The 16815-nt window shown below is 29.3% G+C and overlaps 1 pseudogene; it reads right to left on the bottom strand.

Moving 5' to 3' along the window:
• LOC142327889 (glycine dehydrogenase (decarboxylating), mitochondrial-like) overlaps window positions 1–16815 on the bottom strand; it is a 41867-nt pseudogene that overhangs the window by 8307 nt on the left and 16745 nt on the right.

Raw genomic sequence — 16815 nt, 5'->3', positions numbered from 1 at the left:
GGTTTTAATTTAAATGAATATAAAAGTAATATTTTTATATTACTTTAAAGTTAATTTATTTATTTTATTAAATTCTTTATATATATATATATATATATATATATTTAACAGTATGAATAATTGATTACCTTAATGTAAGCCCATGATATTGGTAAAATTGCAGATGAGCCGAAAGGTGCAGCACTTACTGCACCAAAACTTTGTGATTTCTCTTCCCCAGTTAAATCAATAACAGGATGATTGGGTAGAAATGGGGCTAAATGAGCTTTACTAAAAAAAAAAAAAAAAATTGCATAAAATTATTTAATAAATCTGTGTAATGCATGGACTATTACTGCACTACATGCATTGGTATGAGTATGTATTCTACAGTGAATTAAATTTTAGTTACTAACCCGCTATTACAATCATATTTGTTAGTAAATTACAATTTCAATCACTTACACTGCAATAGGTCCCATACCAGGACCTCCTCCACCATGAGGTATACAAAATGTTTTATGCAAATTAAGATGAGATACATCCGATCCATAATCCCCTGGTCTACAAAGACCTACCTGTGCATTCATATTAGCTCCATCTAGATATACCTATAAAACAGATCAGTAAATATTTAATTAGACAAATTATTCAATAAAATAGAATCAGGAAGTGGCTAATATCATAATATCTTATAATAAAACCTGCATTTAACAGCATGTGAAAATACTTTCCTAATATATTACTGCAAAAGAAAAAGGTTGTTTATAAAGAAATATATCTTAAAAACCACTCAGTGGAATAAATTAAGTTTTATATTATATTAAACCTTGTTCTTTTTTGTATTATTATTGAGAGTTTCAATTATTTGAATAAAACTTGTACAAATTAAACATAAAATGTACCAATTTTTTGGCTATTTTTCCAGGTAAAGTGATTTCAAATTTCATTAAGAGGTTATGCAACAAATTATTGTTTAAGCATATTTAAGAACAAAGTTTTTATTTATCTACTGTTTAAGTGTTAACATTTTTTTCTGGTAAACAATTTCAATGTGCCATTACAAAAACTACTATTTTAGTACTTCTTAATAAATTTACTTTGTAAAATGTTTAGATTAATTTTTAAACTGAATTATCTATTTTAACATGACTGTGTATATAACTACTTTCATAATTTCAGTTAACAATGGGGTGAATAAAAGGTGTGAAAGAAAGAAAAATTAAAATAAAACTGCTGATAATCTTGGCCATCTGGCAGAGAATAACAAACATTATTGTTTCATAGTACTGCTCAGCAAAACAACTGTACCGTTAAATATAAGGTCTACACCTAGAATATGACTGTACTATAAACAGAATTATTTATGGTAAACTGAACTACCAGTATATTTGCAAATTATTATTTTATTATATGTAAGTGGGTTTCCTTAAACCATCCTTTTCCTTATCCTTTTCATTAATGGTCCATTAGGTGAAGGTCTGAGCTCCTAGTTAAGATGCTATAACCTTTGGACCAACTATGTAGATGTACTGGAACTATGACTCTGTTTCCTATCTGATAGCCAAAATTTAGCCCAATGGTTATAGTATTATTGAGTAAAGCTCAGCCTTCTAAGAATTGTGTCCTAACCGCTTCAATATGGATTTGTTAATTGTAGTACCATCTGCAGCATTAAATGGCAATAAGTTTCACATAATAGCCCTAAAAAAAATCATTTGGAGAAAAATCAATATATTTTTTAAAAAATAAGCATTTTTAATCTGTTTAAAACACATAAAAACAAAAATATTGTTTCTTCATGCTGACCGACAAAAACCAGTTATCCATTTAATAAAAACTTTATTACTATGCATAAATAGATGTATTTGTTTTATGTGTTCACAATTAATGTCCTTTATACATATCTTTAATTTTCTATACATCTAATTTTCAACTCGATAAAGTTTGTAAACGGTAAGTCTTTTAATTAAATGATATATATAAAACCTAATCTGTCCTCCGAAATTATGAACCATTTCACAAATTTCAGCTACATTATCTTCAAACACACCAAATGTAGATGGATATGTGATCATAATACAGGAAACTCGTTTGTTAAATTTTTCCAGCTGTAAATGAAAAGAAAAATTGTAAAATAATTAGATTATTCAAAATTAAAAAAATATTATTGTTAATAGAGTTCTAGAAAATCAATTAGTTTTATCAAAAAATGTTGTTTAGGAAATATATTTACACATTCATATTTGTGTATACATACAATACTCATATTAATCTTTGCATAACTGTAACAAATAAATATTTAAAATACCTTCCATTTAAATTATATAAATACTACGTTAGATTATATTGTTTGTCATCACCTAGACAAAATATTGAAGTAGAATAAAAAAAAAAATTCAAGTATTTTCTTTAATATAAAGAATTATTCTTTTATATATAAAGGCTGTCAAGAAAGTTTACTGTAATGATGTGGAATTTTTACTTGAAGCTTTTGAACATATGCGCCATTCTGATCAATGACGTCTTTTTACAGACTCCTCAAAGCCTAGTTTTAAAACAGTCCTTCTTCATGTTCGAAATAATATCCTCTCAATTTCTTTAGCTCATATGAAGAAGTCATTAGAAAATATGAAACTTGTGTCGGTAATGATTCAGTATTAGAAACATTTGTGGAGACCTGAAAGCGATAGCGGTGTTCCTTGGGCATCCTAAATTCTGCTGCTTCTAGATTTTATAAACAGATGAAAAGAAATTGATTCCTTAAATTCATTACCTTAGTTCTGAATTTCATGAAATAGGTGTTTCTGTTGCAAGAAAATATCCATTCTTAAATTAGCTGAGATTTTTTAAAAAGAAAAGAGTTATGAAATACATCATTTCATCATCCAAATCACCCAGTGATGTTATTTTAAAAATGTTATCTCCACATTTATAAATTGCATTAAAAGAGAAGCAATCCAAAAATGTGATAATATTCATCAAACTGTGATGAGTGAATCAAACGTAATTCAAAAAAGAGTGCTTTCTTTAAGATTTTTTGAGTACAGTGAAATCTCCAAAGAGATTCCATTGCTAGAAAATATGTCTTGTGTTTGGACACATTCACAGTTCGGCGGGCTTGTAAAAAACCATTTTATTAGTGTACTAATTAATGATGAAACTAATGAACTCATTTACGACACATTTATCATCATTACACTACATTCTAAAAAGAAATTATATGACAAATTAGCTTACAAATGAGACAATATATCTACAATTTATGCATAATATGAAACAGTACAGCAGACCAAAGCAGCAAACAACAGTAAGTGTTAAAATTTTTTTATATGATGTTTGCTTAAAATTCAAGAAACAATGGGCCAAGCTAAATGATCCTTTTATCAATGGTATTATTGATTTAAGGATCATTCTAAGCATAAATTTATCCAGGTAACTCTAGAACTGGGGAATGAGCAAATCATAAATAGTGAGCATGTCATTTTAATGACACTTTCATATAGTAGAATTTTGAGAAGCTGACTAAATCGCATTATGTAACAACATAGCCATAATTAGCAAGTAAAATCTTCAAAAAAGAGACTAAATTTTATTTCGTTATCTCGTTTATTCAAATCAAGTAACCTTTTCTCAAGATATCAGCAACATAATAAAAAATGATATTGTACCACAATTTTCATAGGTAGGTGAATGAATAATTCATTGAAGTGAGTGCTATCTACATACTGTAAGTATAATTAAAGTTATGTCTACTAATAATTTTTCTAAGGTGTATTTTATTCTATATTATCTTTACATTCCACATAAAACTAAAAGAAATAAGGCTTTTGCTGTAATGGCTTAATTTATTTTGATTTATGCCCATTACCTCAATTTTTGTCAGTTATATTATTTATACAAGTGCCACATGAATGGCATTACTTGTATTAACAAATTCAATAATATTCATTATTTGACATATAAGCTAATGAATATTGAAGGCTTCGTTAATGTATTTGCATTCTTAACAATGTACATGGTTGAAATCCTCTGTTTCACAATATCTTCTATTTCTTCATTTAAAATATTTACCAACACAGGCTATTCATCTCAACAAAAAAAAATAGAATTTCTACCATTTACTCACTCAAGATGTACTGTTCTAAATAGGATAAAAAGTAAACCTGTACTCTTTTAAATTTTAAATGAGGATTTCTTCCCTATGTTGCAGGAGGTATTTTTGTTATTTACATGCTGTGTATATGTTTAAGTAACCATTTTTTGGGGACAAGGAATTAAAAGATTAAAAATAAACAATTTCCACACAAATATTTTTTTTTAGAATTTTAGCTGCAGGTTTTTTCTACTTAATAAATCTGTTATCCAGAGGGAAACCAGGAATTCTCATTTTGTAATAGAAGTACCACAGACAAAAAACAGTTTCTCAAAAGAACAGACAAAAGGAGAGAAGATTTCAGGAATAACATAGAAGGGGATGAGTATTCTTCTCTCCTAGCCAACACACACACACACAAGAACTGTTTTTATGTTCATAGGGGGCTAAAGTTTATAAAATAAATTTAAAATTATTTCAGTTATGAAATTGATCACCATTAAAAATTAATCTTCTGAAAATAATAGATTAGGAATGAGGGACCTGGCAATGATTTAAAGTAACAATGATATAACATAAATAAAAATATAACCTTTTCTTTTAATTGTTCTATTTCAATACTGCCATCTTTGGAAACAGATATGGGTTCAACAGTCATGCCAGCCATTTGTGCAGACGCAGGATTTGTACCGTGAGCTGAAACTGGTATTAAACAGACATCACGCTGAGTTTCACCAAGTGATGCATGATATGTCTGAATAGCTCTAAGACCAGCATATTCACCCTAGGCACCACTGTAAACAAACATTATAAAACAAAATATATCTAAATATACTTTGAAAACTAAAATAATTCATTTGACCTTTAAAATTAAAAACAGCATCATAGGTGTGGTAAAAATTAAATAAGGCTTTCTTTCTCTGTTTGTGACACAAGGGAAATTTTAAACATTGCCTAATTCATTATAGTACATTAAAAATAGACCAAAAAGAGATTGTACGGAAATAATTAGGAGAAATTGACTTTTCTCTTTTAAAAGTATAGTTTTAATATTTATTAAGAATTTAGAGGTTATTAAGATTCTCTGCAGACTCCTAATCAATATGTAGTTCAAAGAAGTTGAAAGAGTGAGCAGTAAACGGAGGTAAAATGAGATCTTTTTGCAAATATTTCAAAGATTATTGATTTTACAAACAACAAAAAATGTTAATAAAACTTTTCTTAAAAATTAAAAAATTCAGTTTTCTGCTCTTTCATCCAAAATTTTACCTGAACCTACTATTAGAATAGAATTATTCAGATTATTTCAAAAACTTTAATTAAAAATACAGTTTGTGTATTGTCAATGACGATACAAGATATTTGACAAAGGAAAGTAATGAGATATATGTCAAGTCTCATTTGTCAAAGACAATATCATGTTGTAAAGTGCAGGATTGTAATGAAGTTCTCATCTACCATATGAGTACAATATTTAATTTGAAAAGGAAATAAATTAATTTTGATGAAAAATATTCAAAGGTAATTGGAGACCAATAGAATTAAAAGTAATACTTTGAAAAAAAAAGAGTTACACAAATACTGAAGCATTCGATTCACAAAGTTGTCAAATTTTATAAAACTAATAAAATAACAGTTAAAATTATTTCTTAATATTCCTTTTTACCCATAAACTGTAACACATTTATCCTACAAGTAATACTAAAAAGAATTTGAGATTTGACAACTCAAATATAACACTACAACATAAAACTTCTACATCACAGCACTGTCCTAAGCACTGAACACTACATCCAACAGAAAAGCATATTGTATGCTTCTAAAACTCTCAAAACATCTTTGAACATTGGAATCCTTGCTTAAAAATGTTATTTCTGAATATTTTATCCTACTATCAAAAGAGCAATACTGCTCCTTTTATTCAGAGTATTTCTTCATTGCATCTGGTTTAATTTGCAAGGAAATAATCAGATTCAACCCTGAATATGGTTTAGTGTTTGTTTTCTTAAATAAAAATGAACAACACATACATAATAATATTCAATTATTATAAATAATAGTCAATTATTTTTTAGATAAAAATAACTTCTAAATATTCCAAAATTATATTAAAATAAATTAGGATTAAAAAATTTCCCTAAAAAACATTTAGTCCTTTATCTTTTACTTTCCTGTCTAGAAAGTGCTATAGCAGAGCTGTAGTTCTAGAAAGTAAAGTACTGTAATCAGTCCAATTTGGGCATATGCAGTTTTCACTGGATCTTAACATTTTGATACCTAAGGAACCTAAAAACCAGATAGAAATTTTTCAGACGTTAATTTTTGTGTGTTTGGTGTTGGCCTCTAAATCACCAAATCACCATTATATCTCCAGTACTACTAGACCGATTTTGACCAAAACTTGGTCAAAATTTCAACTTAAATGGTCAAGAGGTGATGCTGCAGAACAAGATCATCCTCAGTACCTCGAGACTTCGCCTAATTAAGGTCATATTTTTCTAACACATTTGTTAACAATTAAAAATAATATTTGAAAAAAAAAAGTTTTTGCAGCATCACTATTGTAGTCGTCTGCAATGTTGTGATGTCACAGGTGAGTGGTAGAATTAAATAAATGAATAATATTTAAGTGTAAAAAAGTAACTTCATCTGGCCGGGTCTCGGAACTTGATCGCCCGGTTGACTTGGTACCTTGTATTCAGACTTAGGTTACTTTAATTTTTAAATATTCTTTACAAATTCATATTTTGTTATTATCGTTTAAATGTTGGAGCTTTAATGTATTTAATAGGATTTTTAAATTTAAATATCTTCGGCTTCGGTCAGATTCATTCGAATATTTACAGAGCACTCGGCTTCTTTCATACGCACTTGGCTGCTGACAATTCAGTAGTTCCTTATACATCACTCAGCTCCTTTCGAATGCACTCGACTCCTGACAAAGCAGCGGATCCAGCAACATTATTTAAGCAAGTCCATCGTCATTCTTGTGGTCATTATTCATTCTTCAGTCATCACTCTTGTTCAGTTCCAGGCGCCTACAAATGGCAATCGCATTATTCTTGTATAATTGCATTAAATAGCAGTTCCAGTTCATAATTCAATTACAATAAACATTTAATAATATATAAATAATTCATTTAATATTTTGAGTATATTAAACATTTAATTTATTCATACATAAGTATTTTCAAATATAATATGGAATTTGACAATAACATCAACTTATGACTTTAATTATTTAAAATCAGCACCGAACTTCATCTGTTCGTACAACCGGTGTGTTAAGCCTTTTGGCTACACCAGTCTGCCGACAGTACAAGCAAAATTTGCTCTATGTAAGTTGTGAAATAACATTAGTTTAGTTAGTGTCGACCGTCGCAGCTAGTATCGCCACACCCGCGCAAATTAAATACGTTTTGCGTGCGCACTTTAGTTAGAATCATTGAATTAAATAAATGAAAAAAATATTATATTTAAATAAAATAATAAATATTTTAAATTTTACTGTAAGTGTAAGTCGTGTATCAGAAACCTGTGTTGTCAGATTTTTTTTAGTTTTAAACACTTCAGTAATTATGTTTTTAGATTTGCTTTATTTTAGTAAAATAGATTTTATTTATTAGGTCTATTAGATTAAATTATTAAATTTATTAATTTTTTAATGTAATAATCTATATGAATACATAAGAGTAAGTATAGAGGAAAAATACATATGAATTAATTAACAAATTAATTAATTTGAAATTAAAATAAAAGACTAAAAACAATGATTTGCATATTGAACATTCAAGGCATTCTAATCTGAGAAAACTGGTCTTAATCTTAATTTATACACAGAAATTTTACCTGTTAGGTTGAAAGGATATTTTATCATAGCCAGTTATTTCACAAAGATCCTTTTCTAATTCAGTAAACATAAGCTGATAACCTTGAGCTTGTTCTTTTGGTACAAATGGATGTAAATCAGTAAATTCCTTAAAACTGCAAGGCATCATTTCAGTAGTACTATTCAGTTTCATTGTGCATGAACCCTGTATAAAAGATTAAAAAATGCTTTTATTAACATAAATCATGCATTTAAAACACAAGTCGACATCTTTGTTAAATCCATGAATCACATGAAGGGGAGTAATTTTAGAACTGTACCTTTTTTATATTAGACTTAAGTGGACCTGTCCTAAACTCACAGAACATGGAAAGATCAATGATAAAAAGGAGTGATAATAAATAGGAATTTACCCAGGAAGAGATAAAAAGAAAATAAAACACTAAAAAATTGGTACCCACAAGCTTAGGAAAGTACAACAGATGCCCATTCCACCCATAATCCCTCTGGAGATCAAAGACTTTTCCTAGGAGGAGAGTAGCATATTACTACTATTTAACAATTTTATTAAATCAAGTTCAAATATACACTCAACAAAATTACTTTTCCATCCCATCCATACTGAAAACCATTTCTTATCTCTGAATAATGTGACATGGAACTATTCAAGCAGAGCATATGTAAACTGAGAGCATGGAAAATTGCTGTCAGGATTTGAAATTATTCTATCAGACCTATGCTTCAGTCAAAGAAGTCTTTCATTTGTTCATTCAGGTAGTACAGTAATCTTCTTCAGCATCCTTTTAAGATTTAATCACACTCTACCATATTGTTTCTGCATTCAGAATTGTCTGCTCTTAGTTAATTAATGCTGTCCAGACATTGTTTATGGTATAGGATAAGTTGACAAAAAGATAGCTGGACATCAATATCTAACGACAGTCCTGGAAGCAAATAAAAAAGAAAAAAAGATAGACATAGGGACTAATACTGGATCTACGGAGATGGCTGGACCACAAAGCATGGAAAACTGGGGGTACTATTTAACTCAGTTCCTGATCGGTCAGTTACTTTAAAGCATACTTGTTTACATAAGCATTGAATCCCTCAGCCAAGTGTAATTATTGCAGAAGAGAGGATATCGCAGAACACATGGTTTTCAAGTGTCCAGTTCTTGCAGCACAGTAAAGCATGCCCGAGAGAACTTGGCATCATGATAACTATGCTACAGACCAACAGCTTTGATGTCAAAGATGTCGGTCAGAATTATCCACACAAAGATGGCAGAAGAAATACAGGGAGGAATTCACTCTGATTTTCTCTTGGAGCCCACTACTGCCCAAGGAATAGTAATAGGTAAAAAAGAAGAGTTTTATAAAAGGTACCATTATCCATTCATAACCCTACAACCATCAGTTCAAACCCTACAGAACAGTTTCTCCATATAACAACATGAGAGCCTCAATATGATAAGCCTTTCAGAACCATGAGCCTCATTGATCCGATGAATGATATTCATTCAAAGAAAAAAATCACTCTTAGGCCAACAAGGAGAGGTAGAAATGAAATGATTGTAGAATGCAAGTCTTAAATCTCTCATCTTATTCTTTGCTAGTAATAATGTAATTGGTAATTGAAGTATAGAAGTGCTACCTGACCAAAAAATAATTTTTTCTGAATTTGTATCAATCTCAAGCACCTACTAACTATTCAAATGTATTTATTCAGTACCAAACAAATGCATGATATATGCAGACACTTGCTGTTTGGATGTTGGATAACCACCTGCTGCAAAACAAAGCACTAAAGTCATCAAGCAAAGGACTTCTGATTATACTTCCCCTCTGTTAATTTAACAAATAATTCAATTTTTTCCACTAATTTACCTTGAACTTAGACAATGATGCATAACAAATAGGGTCAAGTCCATCATAACACCCGTATACTTTGGTGTTTGAATGTCATTTATCTACTTATATTAAGACGTGTTCTCTGTTACAAAAATGTAGGTCAAAATGAGGTGTTCCCAGGATTTGAATCTAAGTGATTTGTTTTTCATAATATACTGTTAATCTTCCTAGTATTTTTTAGACTGGATATCTCATTTTTGCACCTTGCCACTAAGATTATGTCACGTATATACATACAGTTATTTGTATAAGATTACATCTATTAGAGGAATTGTCTAAAATTTCTCACTTGATGGTCTCCAACAACTTTGTATAGTAAATAAGAGTATGGAATTGGAGGCTAACCTTAAACCAAAATTCCTTACTACATGTTTTTAATCATACATCAAAATTATTTAGTTCATTGTAAGCTGTAACATTTATCAAATTCCCTAATATATTTGTTTAAAAATTGCCAGGAAGTGTCAAATTGCCAAGATGTTTAAATAGTTTATTTATAGGTAAAATAGTCTTTGTTTCATCTGCTATTACTGTAAAGTTTAGAAAGCTTTCTTTGTTTTCCGTAGCAAAAAAAAAACAAAAACAAAAAACTTGTAGATAAATGTCAGCAAAATTTTTGGGTACACTCTACATAATATTTCTAATAGCCTACAATTTTAGTCGAGATCTAATGAAGAACAGTTCTTAATTCTACCAAGCCCTGCTCAAGAAGTATACCGATTAATTACTGAATGTCTATCACTGAAATTGTCTTTATTAGCTCATCAGTGAATTTTGTTCATCATTAACATCCATTGTTCTTTCTTTAAATGAACTGATCTTCCATGCTTTGTCTACTCGTAATATCTTTACCGTACTGTAATCACTAATTTATTGGTGACAAATCTCAGCTAGAATTAGTCCTTTTATGCGGAGAAAATACAAGGTAAAATGAACCTGACAGGTCAATTTGAATATTGTTTTTTGCCATTTCTAGCACTGTCACTCTAACATTTGTAGTCGATGCGTTATGGAGTACCTCCATTCTAAAAACTACTTTTGGCATTAAGTGATTGCTAAAAGTAGTTTTGAGAATGGCGATACTTTGATATTTGCCAAATACGAACGGGAAGAATAACAATGCTAGGAAAAGCAGAAAATAACAGCCAAATCAATTATGATAATCTAGAGGAAATACAAAATATTGTGAAAACCTAACAGGTTCATTTAGCAGGGCTAGAATGAAATATAATAAAAGTAATTGATATTGAATAATGAAAAGAAAAGTAATGCAGATGTTGCCAAATCAGTTTAAGAGAAGTATAGTAGAGAAGAGAAAAAGGATGGAGTAAAAATGAGACTGTAAGCAATGAGAAGTACAGTTAGAGCAATAAGATGGTTTATGATAGCAGTGGAAGATGTAAGAACTTGCAAAAAAGAACACTGCAAATGTGCAGCAGCAGGTGAAAGATAGTGCAGGACAAAAATTAGAAGTATTTCAGATGACCCAACATAGATAAAATCTTGAACAGAGGATAAAAATAATGTTAGAGACAGCACTAAACTTTATTTTAATTCTGTTCACTTTTTTAAATTTTTATTCCTTTCTTTTCCTGTTTAGCTTCCGGTAATTACCTTTCAGATAATACTTCAGAGGATGAATGAGGATGATATGTATGAGGGTAAATGAAGTGTAGTCCTGTACAATCTCAGTTCAACTATTCCTGAGATGAGTGGTTAATTGAAACCAACCACCAAAGAACACTGGTATCCACAATCTATTATTCAAATCCGTGTAAAAATAACTGACATTACTAGGACTCTAGACTTTACTAGGGCTCTCGAGTTTGCTCGAACTCTCGACTTACAAATCAGCCGATTTGGGAATACGCGTTCACCACTAGACCAAGCCGGTGGGTTAATATTTTTATTCCTGGAAAAAATGAAAAAAACACTTCCTAGAGCCTAACTGCATAGAACAATTTTTTAACTATTCTAAGTTTATTTAGACAAATCAGAAAATACAAACCAGTGGAATCATAGAATGAACTAAAGAAATATCTTTGTTTTCTAGTGACTTCATATATCTTACAATTCTTGTTTCAGAATGATAAGTGTTAAAAATAGGATGAGTCATAAACTGTGACATTCTTTTGAATTCTGTCTTCAAAATACTGTTGCTTAATATATCACTGTTTTCAGCAATCTAAAAACAGAAAATTAATAATTATTACTAAACTTTATAAAATAAAACATAAATACAAGGTTTGTTCAAAATCTGTCTGACCATTGACCAAGTGGCTATAAATCTTTGTTTCCTACAAAATAGCCTCTTATCATAATACTGAAAATATTTTTTGTACATCTCTTTTGATATTTCTACAAGTTGTGCTATCACATTCATCATTATATCTCCCAGCTGTGACATCAGAACACTTTCAGAAGCATTTGAAGTTACCAGAAATTACAAGGAGCCATATCTGGTGAGTAGTGATTTCAAAAATATGTCTTAGGTTCTAGTGAACTGAGGATTTCTGTATTTGACTATACAGAATAAATACTTTCTGTATTTGAAGTTCTGGATTACATGTGACAAATAGGCGTGTGTGTTATGATGCAACTGACATTTATGTAATTTCCATAGATCCAATCTCTTGCACCAAACTGCATGACAAAGGTAATGGAGATCCTTTAGAGAGTTCTGTTTCTTGATAGTTTAGAATTCTGGGGCATACTTGGGTTGCACAACTCTGAGGAAATTAAAAAAAAAACAGTCAGCTTCATTTTCACTTGTCTTGCTTTCTTTGGCCTTGGAAATGATGGTGATTTATTTAGGCATTAAAAAGATCAGTAACAGCTAAAAAATTACACTCAAAATCCTACACATCTGTTAAGCATAAAAAAGCATCAATGATATTGATCATCAATTTTTTTCTACAACTTCAATTTAGTAGAGTCAGTGAAACTTAAATTTAATAAAGTCAGTGAAACACATTTAGTGAATGTGGAAAAATTGTTTGTTGTATGTGGAGACATAGATAAAAATTTCAAGGTATTTTATGAAACTCATACTTTTTTTATTTGTCATAATTATTTTTTTTTTGATTGACAAAGATAATAAAACTAATGATAGAAATAATAAAATTAGATATCTTTCAACCTCCCTTATTTTCAGAATATATTCTACTAAAAAATGAACTTGGTTAAAATAATAGTATGGAAAAATAAGTAAAATTTTGCAAAATTTCTACATCAGTAATAAATATTTTATGACAAATAAGCTCAAATTCCAAGAAATTTCCAGAACTTAAAGATTTTTCAAATTCCAGGTTTTCCAGTGTGCATGGAAATCCTGATAACTGTCAACTGAGCTTTCGTTTCTGGGTTATATCCATATACCCAAGATTCATCGACAACATGGTCTTAACAGATTTAGGATCACATTGGTATACTACTATGCAACATCAAAACAAATCTTTTTCTGCTCAAGTAAAGCAACTTTGGCACAAATTTCATGGTCTGTGTCTACAAACTCAATTCATCCTTTAAAATCAGGTGAACTCATCACTAATCCCAATGTCCTTTGTAATTTCTTAGTCAGCAGATGATTTTCCATGTCAAATTGCATATATTGTTAATGATATTTGGAGTTCGGCTTGTTAATATCCTATTGGTGTGTTGTTCACTCTCAACTGAAGTGTCACTATTTTGAAAATTATTATTCCATTCTGTAATATTTATTACCCCTGTAGCTTCACTCCCAAAAGTCTGCTTAATCTTCTTAATCGTTTTTCTTTGTGTTTCACTAAGCTTTTGGCAGAACTTGATATAATAATGTTTAGTGTATATCATCATTATGCACAAAATAAAATTGCAACAAGCCCTGCAAAACTCATGCATGCAATAGCTGCTGAATAACAAATGACATCCTCTATGCAATTACAAAAAATACACGTGGCACATAGTCCTGCACTTTTACCAAACTTTACTGATCACATTCAAGTAATTTTCAAGAAAAAGATAGGTATGATACTTTTTGAACAGATTTCACCAAAACACACACACACACACCATATACAAAGAGTTTGGTTTCAAATTGAAACTGTTTATTGTATTTAGCATGTATCTAATCTTTGATCTGACTTGTCTTAAAGAACGAGGCATTTTACCACAATGATCTGATATTCAGAAAAAACTTCAGGTATCAAGAAATAAAAGGAAAATTCTTTTTACATACAAGATAAAAAAACATCCTTTACTAAGCACATAGAGTATGGCATAATAACTATATCTTTGTAAAAAGAAAAAACAAATGGAAATTAGAAAAATGTTGTTTAATATGAATGATTGGTGTAATTCCAGGGCAGCTCTACTCAGTTACAGATGTGTTTCTTTAATTACACTGAACCTTTATAGAAAGAAATCTTTAGTTTTTCTTATAGCCTATATTGTTGGTAAATATGTTCCTTTATATACCTGATTTTCTAGGCAGTACACTATACTATTCAAATCATTCATAACATTATGTAATATTTACGAGATGAATTTTAAAATAGTTTATTTAACTGCAATTAAATTTTTTTTTTATTAATTTCACCTAGTTTATAATTTTATTTGATAATTAGAAATGAAACTGTTTATATTACTTCTTGTTTATGGTTATATGTTTAATATAACCAGACTTTGTGTTTTAAAGATTCTTCTCTGTTACACCTAATAAATTATTTTCAAAGATATTTTTAACTTTTTAGAATACTTTGTATAGTTTTATTTACACGCTATTTAATATAAACAATTCCTACAATTAAATAAAAAATATGTTACAAAAGGATTTTGATGTTTACTTAATAGCACATATTTGTTAGATCATGTGACTCCACAAAATAGGAGTGTATCACATTTGGTTAAAGACAGGGATCAGTAAGTTCTTGTTTATTATATGTTCTTATTATATAATGTTTAAAATTAAAACAATCAGTTTTTACTTTTTTGTAACCAATTTCTTCTATGGATTTCACTACATTTTTAAGAAACCTAATTAAAGTAATTTGCATATTTTATTAATTTTGAATATTTCAACCTTTTATGTTAAAAAATCAAGTCTTTTAAAATGTCCTATTCTAATTTCTTTAGAGCATATTAAAATTTTTAAAATGTACTTTCATAATGAATGTCCCCTTATTTCTCTAAAATAACACTAATGAATAATAAAAGAAATTTTCTAAAAAAAGGTTTTCTTAAAAATTATAAGATTCTAATCCCTACAAGAATTAGGTTAATTGTATATAATTTTTCTGGTGATTTGAAAAAATTTCAGACATAAGTTATATCAATAATCAGTTTATTTTCCTGTTAACAAATAAAAATAAATAAAATCTTACATTTTTTTGTGGTCCAGGCATGAAGAGGAAATAGTGCTTTGGTGAGGAATGGATTCTTTTTAGAAGGTTCCAAATACTGAAAAATTTTTAAATATTTATTACAATTCCTAGTGTTCAGTCATGAAAAAAATTATTTAGATAGGTGTTAAATAACTAAATTTTGGGTTAGGTAACAATCTACAAATCTTACAATCTCTCTTTCTATATAAAAGAAACAAAAAATTGGAACACCTATTCAAAAATACAACCCTACAAAGATTTAACAAGTAAAACATAACATTATCTATACAATGTCTGAACATTATTTATGTTTCATAAAACACGATTTTGAATGCTTTTGAATAGATTATTATTTAATGGGTAGAGTACGGAATAGAGAGGATGATCAGAGTATACCAGAAGGAAAAAGCATTAATTGAAGGTAGAGCAAGGAAACAAAGAGGTAAATTGCTTGACATTTCTTGTAACAATATTTATTTACATCTTAAACAGTACTAACGTATGCACACACATCGTACACAAAATGACAATCGTATTTGCTATCTGATTTTGTGTAAATCCCCTTCACTTAAAATTCTCAACATATGCAGCCCCCTACTGCAAGATTTTTATTATAATAGTAAAAAAAGAAACTATCATTCCTGAGAAGACAGTAAACTAACCAAATCAGGACCAATCGATTGATTGTTCCTTGCCTGTTCCCTACCCTTTTGTTATCCTTATCCTTCTTACTTAGGAACTTAGGTAAGTATTACGGTCAGCTGCCCTGGTTCCATCTATGTACTATGCTACCACCTACAGATTGGTATCAGTAAGACCTTGCCTGAAGAATTAGTCAAGGACTCTTGTTTCCTATGAAGGGATTGCACAACAAGCCAAACTAATGGTAAAGCCAGCCCTCCTGGCTGGAAAGAAAGAAATATGGTCACTGACACAGTTTTAGAACTAAATTTGTCATTCATATTTACTTTAACATATTACTAGAGCAAGATGTACGGCTGAAAGTGTTAACTCATTAACAATTTCAGTGTGAACATAAGAATTATAGATTAATACATTAAAAAATATTCATAAAATGTACTAAAATGTTTATGAAATTACATTAAAATTTACACTTTTTCAAAATAATAGTAAATGAATTCAAATATTGTTTATGTAGTTTAAAAATATATACTATACCTCTTCTAACGATGTTTCACATCCAAAGATCCAAAGCAAATCGCTTACATCATCATGCGATACAGTTTCAAGTGAAATACCAACCTAAAAAACACAGATAAAAAGTCATTTTAAGGAATATTAACTCAAAATAAAACAAAACTTTTATAGGATAAACTTTTTATTTAAAAAGTTATATAAACAATATATCAAAAAATATATTTTAAGATGATCAATATTATGGCAAAATTGATATAAAATTTGATTATTATTATTAATATTATGAACTGCTATGGTAGGAGACAAACACATTTAACCATTTATAATGTAAATACTCTTGATGGTTCAAACCAGTTCATGATATGTCATTCATCAACTTCTTCATTAACTCATTATTAACTTATTCCCACCATCTGCATTTAGCCATTAACCATCTGTATTTATAAACTTTACTGAAAACCACCAACACTATTTGAAAGGTAT

The sequence above is a fragment of the Lycorma delicatula genome, chromosome 7 (assembly GCF_047948215.1).
Source record: "Lycorma delicatula isolate Av1 chromosome 7, ASM4794821v1, whole genome shotgun sequence".
In the NCBI taxonomy this organism is placed as follows: domain Eukaryota; kingdom Metazoa; phylum Arthropoda; class Insecta; order Hemiptera; family Fulgoridae; genus Lycorma; species Lycorma delicatula.
This window is presented reverse-complemented; position numbering and strand designations above follow the sequence as displayed.